Below are 8,956 nucleotides of genomic sequence, written 5' to 3' on the forward strand. Positions count from 1 at the left end.
TATCAGTTCATTTGGATTATCCCAGTAGACATACTGTCGACTAGTAGATTCATTTCTTATAAAACCCATACCACTAACAGCTGCATCATCAATCCTAGATTTTTTTGTTTTCCTACTACTACTCGATGGAAATAAAGATTGAATAATTTGTGATTTATAGCCTGTATTTCTCTTTACATAACCGCATCTATCTGAATGAGCAGCGGTAAGCTGCAATATATTACGATATTTCCTTAAATCACGTTCTGTGTACAGTTTCTGGTCAGGCTGTTTTTTAAATAGAAGTTCACACAAACCAACTGTTAAACGATACTTATTATTATTGTCGATAATTGAATAACCATTGGCAATACTAATATCCTTTACACCCATATAGTAATCATTAGTTTACTATCATAAATCCATAAGATATACAATTTATTTTTTCCATTATGAAATTCACATATATACTCATCAATAAAATCCACTGTTATTGTTGTTTTATTCAAAATATCACTTACATTAGATCTATTCAAACCCTCATCCACATCCATTTCCTTGCCCGTGTCTTTCTCCTCCTCCTCCTCCTACTCCTCCCTCCTCCTCCTCCTCATCGTCCTCTGATTCTTCTTTAAGTCTCGACCTAGTGTGTGCATGTTTAAAGTGTATCTTTCAATTGTTTTAGTGGATTGATAATTGGTTCTAATGATTTTTGTCTAATCGAATCATTTTCCCTAATCATACTAGTTAATGATCTATGTTTATTAATAATTGACTTACCAAACCTTTTATCCTGTCAATTACTTTACTAGTATGATGATGATGATCACGTTGCACTAGTCCTCGTCTTCTTGCCACGTCCTCCTCTTTGTTTTTTTTCTTTTTTAATTTAATTTTACGCATATTGCTAGTAGTAGTAGAACGATAATTAGTTTTTTCACCTACACTGGCTCAACAACAAATGATGAGAATTGCCACATGTCAATTGGTGCTGCTGCTATACACACTTGGATCAATATACTACCAAGACAATTACGATATTTACCAGCATCTGGTTACACTCAGGGAAAATTGAAATAAAACTATGATTTCCACTTTGCCATACATGTGAACATAGATTTCTGAATGCAACAATGTCATATCAGTTCCAACAAAATCTCTAAATAATAATTTTAAATTGGCATATCATTTTTAAAAATAATCAGCATATTTGCGTTGTCTCTGATATGATGTTTTGAAATTGCGCCATAGCTTGAATTAAGTACACACAATCTATGCTTTTGTGTCTGCCCATTGTGAAAAATACGTATTTGCGGCACCGTGTAACATCAATCGTCATATTATCAGTGAATGAGTGTCAATATCATTCGGTTGCGGTATACTTTCAATATTGTCAGATTTAGTAGTTTCACCACTTGAGTTCTGAAAAAACAACATCCAATAATTTATACTTTTCCTGATACAAGACTTACTGAACAGTATAGTTTTTGAATTTTAATCCATTTTTATCGAATATTAAATTCATCAGTACATTTGTCTTTCCCAATTTGATGCACCGCAAATTAGAATTCTAGCTGAACTTGGCAAAAACTCACCATGCTTTTTTCTATCTAGACAATTTTTGCCCACTTGTTTTGTATCTACAATTAGATTATCAAAGTTAACTATTGCTATTGACTCTTTTGCTGGCGTCATAATAATAACAACTATCATTAACTCTTGCTGCGCGCACGCGCTTGCTGTTTACACATGCGTGTCACAGTCAACTATGCTGTTAACATCGCTACATCCGATGTGTATGTGTTGTGTGGTGTGTGTGTGTGTTGTGTGTGTGTATACTACAAGCGGTTTATGAATGAAGAAAACACGCACATACAATGTTCACAGTTTATTAAAAATACTAGATACATACAAATTTAGCAGCAGCTAAAACAAGTGTGCTGACAATATCTTACAAAGTTGACAATACAAAAAAGTGAAAATACATACAAAGTTGACACTACTGCATACAAAAAGGTGAAAATATACATACAAAGTTGACAGCTGCAGTAAGGTAAGTGGCGACGAATCTGAGACAGTGATAATACATACAAAGTTGACAGTGTTTTTGCTAAATTATAAAAATTGTAAATTATTACAAGCGTGTGTCTTCCCTTACACAATACAGTATAGCTGTTAGCACCAGCGTCACACCCATTAATTAAGATTAGCCATTGACATGCAATAATCTAAAATATAAATTAATATCTTTCTCTTTCTTCTTATCATCATCATCATCTTCATCAACATCAGCTCATTAAAGTCTATGGATTTAATTTGCGAGTAAAGTATGTTTAGTTGCATAAAATTGAGCACAGATACAAGTATCTACTACATCAAATATGCTGCTTGCATTTTGAATTGCATCTTTTAAATTTTTATATGAACATATACTTAAATGAAACCTACTATCATCATCATCATCATCATCAACAACAACAACAACATCACTGAAAAATGTTTTTTTACATAGCTAACTAGAAAGCATTTTTCAATTCAACACGTTTTACACACATTGCTTTAAGCGTACACAAAAGATCAATTATTCTTTTAATAACACTACACGCATCGTTTCCATTCAGCAAATAGAACAACAGTGGCGCATCCATGCATTGACATTATGTTTATATCATATCTGAGACAATATGCAAATAAATTTAATGATTCTTGCGCGTTGCACGCAGTTTCTTCTCTGTTTACAGACGGAGTAATAATATCACTCTTATCTATCCAGCTAGTTTATCAAGCCTAACCATTTAACGAGATATTTATTGTTTGATTTTCGTATTATTCGTTCAACTAAATATGTATTTTGTTTGGACGGTGTTAAGTTTGTTTTCATCAATTGTTCACTAATAAATCTGCCTTGTATGATTTCATTGTTAAGATCGCGAATTACATAGGTTGGCGGTTGTGTGGAAAAACACCATGAATTATAAACAGTTCTGGCGACCAATTTAATCTAAAACTTTTATCAAAAACCTGACGAAACTTACTTATTCGCACTACGTCGCCTAATGCAAACTTTGGTCGATAAACTGTACGCGGCGGCGCGGATTGTTTTGTCTTTTTCAACTGTAACATGATCAATGCTTTTCATGACGTCGTCTAACACTGGCCGGTGTCATGCCAATCGCTGAATGAATAGTGTTATTATATTGATAAACATGTCCGGCAAAATGTTTAACCATTTTTGCGTACCGCTAGCATTTAGTCGTTCATACAACGTGATTTCAGTGTTCGGTTCAATCTTTCAACAAAAGCTGCCTTAATTTCAGAAAATACACTGTAATGAATAATGTTTAACCTATCGAATAGTTGTTTAACATCCTTATTGTAAAAATTCCCGACCTAAATCGCTCTGCACATTTTTATACCCTTATTTAACCCTAATATTCGTGCTAATTTTCGTTCAACTTCTTTTTCCTGTTTTAGTTTTTAATGGTTCAGCAAAAGCATAACGTAAAAACAATTATTGCAATCAAACATAACAATAGCCGTTGTTTGCTCTAGCAATTCTGGCAATTCCATTAATCAATTTGAATGAGGTCTTTTATTCCTTTTAATATATATTTACGTCTGTTGAATTTTCTTCGCGCTGGACGGTGTAATTCCTGAGCAATTTTCTGTTGCAAATCTGACATATTTGCGGTTTCGTTCTCCGCTACACGAATGTGAGTGCGCGCGTGATTGTTTTTGCTAGAGTTCAGTCACACCTGCAGCACTGCTCTGTTGTCTTCAACAGCGATCTTTCTTCGTCTTCTTCTTCTTCTTTAGACGGATGTTGTTTCTTCTGCACCTTCTTCTTCTTCGTGTTCGACACTGACTATGTCGGAGCGTGCTTGTTGAACTGGTTTCACTAATAGCTTCGTGCTCCACTTTCTCTCTCTCTCTCACTCTCACTGCTGCTGATCAGTCTGGCATAACACCAAGCCGCTAGCCGTTCTGCTGCTGCTGCATCATATCTTCTCTTCTTCTCTCTTCTATTAAATAATGACCCCACGCTTCGTATCTATACCGTTTGATAATGTATCTTTTTGTGTCAAATGGTGATAATGCAACTTTGGCACACGATATTTGATAAATATCATGTGAATACTGCGAATTGTGAAAAGCATTCACGTTGAACTAATCTATCTGTCAGACATTTCATGTACATATCATATCTAGTTTATGTTTATAATTGTTCTTGCTACACGCCTTTAGCTGCGTGCTTACTAAATTTTTCATAAGACTATCCTTAATACTACTACTATTACTACAACTACTGCTGCTGCTACTAGCACTACTACTGCTTAGTACATATTCAAAACTGTAAAGTTTTGCACGAAGACCGCAAAAGCGGTAATAATGCCAGATTTTAATTCATCTTTAAATGTGCCAGGCACACCATGGTTCAATTGACTATAACAACAATGTGACAGGATAAGCACTTGTGTCAAAATTTGAAGATTTTGTTTGATAACTGCATAGATATCGTCCGATTTGATATGATATAGCATGAGTCTGTATCGCTCATGCATATATTTAACACAGCCTGGATCGACATTTCAAGAAAATGTTGTAGTGGAAATGAACATTGTAAATTTACTCAATCAAGAATTGAAAAACCAGTATAAATTGGTCGCCTAATTTTATTTCTGTTTTACACATTTGTACAGTGACAATGTCTTTGTCAAACACAATCCATCGTTTACGCTTGTTTTGCAATCAAACTTTCCAAGTTTTTCTGACAAGTAATTAGCTTAAAATCTATTCTTTTCCTATTTTCTCCATCAACTTTCCGAACAGACTATTTGAAAGAAATTTAAAGAGGGTACTTTCAAATGAATTTTTTTGCTTCCTTCTCAGTTGCGCATTCAAATCATAAACGTTTAAGCCAGTATGACTGATGAAAGCGATTACTCTATGTACAGCAGTCAATTTCATGCCCAAGCTTAAATAAAGTTTCAAATTCTATAGTGGAGTACATATCATTTACGATTATAAAGGGTGGCTAAAAGACGTGATGACGCGGCGGCGCGGTGTCGGGAGCAGGCGGCGCGCCACTTCTCTGCGCAGAGCAACAGTGTTGTCTGTTTGATATGAAGAGAACAGGTTGTGAGGCGGCTGATCTTTTAATGGTGCCAGGGGAAGCTGTTTGTAATTCGTGTAAATTAACTGGATAGGACAGGTCTGCTTCAACATATAGCCAGTCTCGGCTTCATCGTGAATGCTGTAAAATCGCCTAAAGCTGTAATTTCATCTTGTGATAAAAATCTGAAATTTGATTCAGGTAGCTTGTAGGCAATCATTGTATGTGCGTATAAGCTTGTACAATCAATAGAGCAAAAAACTATTTTCAATAGCTGGGTGATAATTCGCGCCCATTATTTTTTGTTTGCGACTGCATGACGTGGGGAATGACTGACAGACCACCGCGTAAACCAGATTCTATGAGCAAGTTCATATCAGCATTGCTCATTATTCTAAACGTACTTTAGTCAAATATAACATTGCATTCAACGAAAAATGTGGTAACGATACAAAGTTGATACATCCATTGTAAATTGCAAAAAATACAGTCCTAAAATTTTGAAAATATCTGCCAGCAGTAAGAAATCTGACAAAAGGTAAAGATCATGATATTCACCCAAGAGTTTATGTTAAATTTGCGCCAAACTTTCTGTGCATGCTCGTAATCGTCTACTTGCAATGCTGTGTTTACTAAGTGTACTGTAAAATGAGTCAATTGCTGGCAATTGCTGTTCTTCAATTTCCAGCACTGTTATGTACTGATACAGGTACACGCCTTACGTAGTAAAAGTTTTTGATGATTTTTATCGTTGAATATTTACACATTACTTTGAAATTAGTATCAATGTTTTCTGTATCACTTGCAAGATTGGCAACAAGTGACTGTAACTTGAGCTTAAGAATTGATAGCTGTCAAGGAAACGTACTCGATCTATTGTAATTGTGAGGAATTTTTCCGATGAGTTTGCAATACAATCAATTTTCTCCTTTCGTCCTGCTAATGCCTTAACAATGAAATGACTATCATATCCGCGAAAATTATGAAAAAACAGTTAATAGTTTTGGTACTTTTGCATTTAAATTACATGACTTGTGCGTTGCACCGAGAAAATTTCCTGTTGTATGAGAATGGTGCTAAAACGAATTTCGTTGGCTTTAAATTCATCGTTGCACAAAAAACATACTGTACTATTGTTAAAAGCTAATAATTGTTCTTCATTTAATTCAATCATGGGCACTTCTTGTTGCCATATCAAAGGAACAGTTTCGACCTATGGCAATGATCTCATCAAGAAATTGCTCAATAATTTTCTCGCCAACACTTGTAGCTCTATAAACGCGGGGCCGTAGAATATTTCACCTGATTCGTCTAAAATAATAAGCATAGCCGCAAGCAACATGTTTTTGTGTTTTCCGTGTAAAGCTATTTCCTATATCAGTTCCGAGCAAATCATCAACATTTTCATCGTTGTCCTCCTCACCTATTTTGTTGGTACAATAAAACTTTCAAAATCGGCAAATGCAATGTACTTATTTTTTAGTGTGTACGAAAAATTTTTAAACTTTAACATTTCACCCTGTTTAGGTAGTACTGTTCTTTGTATTGCAAATGTTGAACACAACCATATGTTTTTCTAGATTGGTTTTTCCATCACAATTTGCTTGCCGTTAGTTGTAAATTTGTTAAAACAATATGGACAATGAACACTTGACCATTATGCAAAGACAAGTGATGACTCAGTAGCGTGACAATCCGTTATCCCTTGACCGCGTGTTTATCAGACATAATGCCATTTTTTCGGTGTTGTATCATTTGACAATAGTGGAAGATTGATTTTATGTTCGCGTTGTCTGTAAATTGAACAACGGTATGGGAAAAAACTTTTTTTTAGCAGCATCATAACAATCACTGTTATAGAAATGTTTAAATTTTGCACTTCAAATTTTTAATGTCATGCACTGTAGTAGGAAACTTATACCGGTCAAATTTAGATTATTTTCAATTGCTTCAGATAGTCAACATTCATATTATTACGTCTGTAATGAAAATAGCTAAGTACACTCCATACAAAACATTACTATCATTTGTGTTTTTACATTATAACAGCTCTTTTTGCTTATAAAATCAGGTGTTTCAATGTATGTACTATTTCCGCCAGCTAAAGGATTGTAACGAGTAATATTCAAATCAATGAAATGATTCTAACTACTGACCAACCACTACCATATCTAATAAACTTATCAAGCGTTGATTCAATTTTCTCTACACCACTAATAAATTGGTCTTGCAAAATATCTAATTGTTCATCAAGATTAATTAACAATGATGTATAACTATAAAACGATGCGTTTGTCATAGTTTCAACGATTTCTTCTTGTTGCGATTGATTGCTGCTGCTATCAACATTTACTTTTTTCAATTGAACAGTTGTAACAAAATACCATTTAATATTTTGTCAAAATTATCACTTTCTTCAACAATTAATCATTACTTTCGACTTTAGAATTTGCAATAATGTTTGAACAACATCATGAATATTTTTCTAAAAACAAATCTGTAGCGAACTGCACTCGAATTTATGCTAGTACTTCGTTCAATAGTATAATCCATAGTTCTTCGATTTTGCTAGTAGTAGTAGTAATAATAATAGGTTTGCTGTCTTACCGCTTTGAAGAGGTTTGCTGCGGGTCAATGTTTTCAACTTCGTGTCGATGTTAGTAGCAGTTAGCGTTCACGACCCTCGGTTGTGATGAGTTTGTCACGTCTAGCAGAATCAATGATGATGTGGCTTCAGCTTGGTGTCCACTATTGCGACTGGACGTTGCAATGATGACTTCGCGCTCACTCCACCCACATCAATTTGGCAGCCTCTGCCCTGAGCGATGACGCGTCGTTGATCGGCAAAATAAATGCCGTTTCCCCGACCTTTCCGCCACGTTTTGGCGTATCACACGCTGTGGAAAAGTGCACACGTTTTGCCGGCGGCGAATCGCTGCTGTCAACCACACACCATTCCTCATCCGCTGTGGTGTTGCTGATAGAGCCTATACTCAAAAACTGTATATATATATATTGTATTCGGTGTGTATTTGTATTGCTTATTGTTCGCATATTGAACCCTCGCGGCCAGTAACATTGCACTCCCCTATTCCTTTCCATTCTGTACCATTGTCCAAGCTCCTTTCTTTCAAGTCCGTCGCACCAACACATACCTGCATAGTATTTCCACCCCTCACAACTCACATCCATTCCCTTCTGTGTCGCACTCTTAACACCCCACTCTCTTTCCTATTCTTGTAACTTTCACCTCCCTTTCCGCTAATAGATATAGACCCTTCCACGAGGAGGCAGTCTAGTTCCAAAATTCCTACTGAAAACACGTGCTTACCGAAAGTTTCCTGTAGCTGGCCTGCCAATAATGTGATTGTACCGTATTATTTGTAGTTTTTTTATTGGAGTCAGATAATTAAATTCTCATTCAAATATAACGTAGTAATTCAATAGTATACATCCATACATCTACAGTGGTGACCCCGACGTGATCTGAAATTTTAAGTGTTACCTATTCTAGTTTTGTCATTTTGCTACCTGTCTCGCCGCGTATCGTAGTGTCTCGCCGCGTATCGTAGTGTCTCACTGTGTATCCGTATCCCTGTCCGTCCGTATCCGTATCTGTATCCGTGTCCGTCTGTATCCGTATTCGTGTCCCGTCCGTATCCGTAACATATTTTCCACGACCGTGGACTTTGCCGGTTAGTGTGTGGACTCCAGTATGTGGTATCAATTCTGTTACATTTTCAACTATGGCAGATGAAGTAGCAGCATCTGTCAACCGAATTGCAGTGAGATCCCACCGTTCTGGCCAGCAATCCTGAACGTTGGTTTGCTCAAATTGAGAAATCAATTTACTTTGGCTAATAT

The sequence above is a fragment of the Nilaparvata lugens genome, chromosome 9, assembly GCF_014356525.2.
Source record: "Nilaparvata lugens isolate BPH chromosome 9, ASM1435652v1, whole genome shotgun sequence".
Classification (NCBI taxonomy): domain Eukaryota; kingdom Metazoa; phylum Arthropoda; class Insecta; order Hemiptera; family Delphacidae; genus Nilaparvata; species Nilaparvata lugens.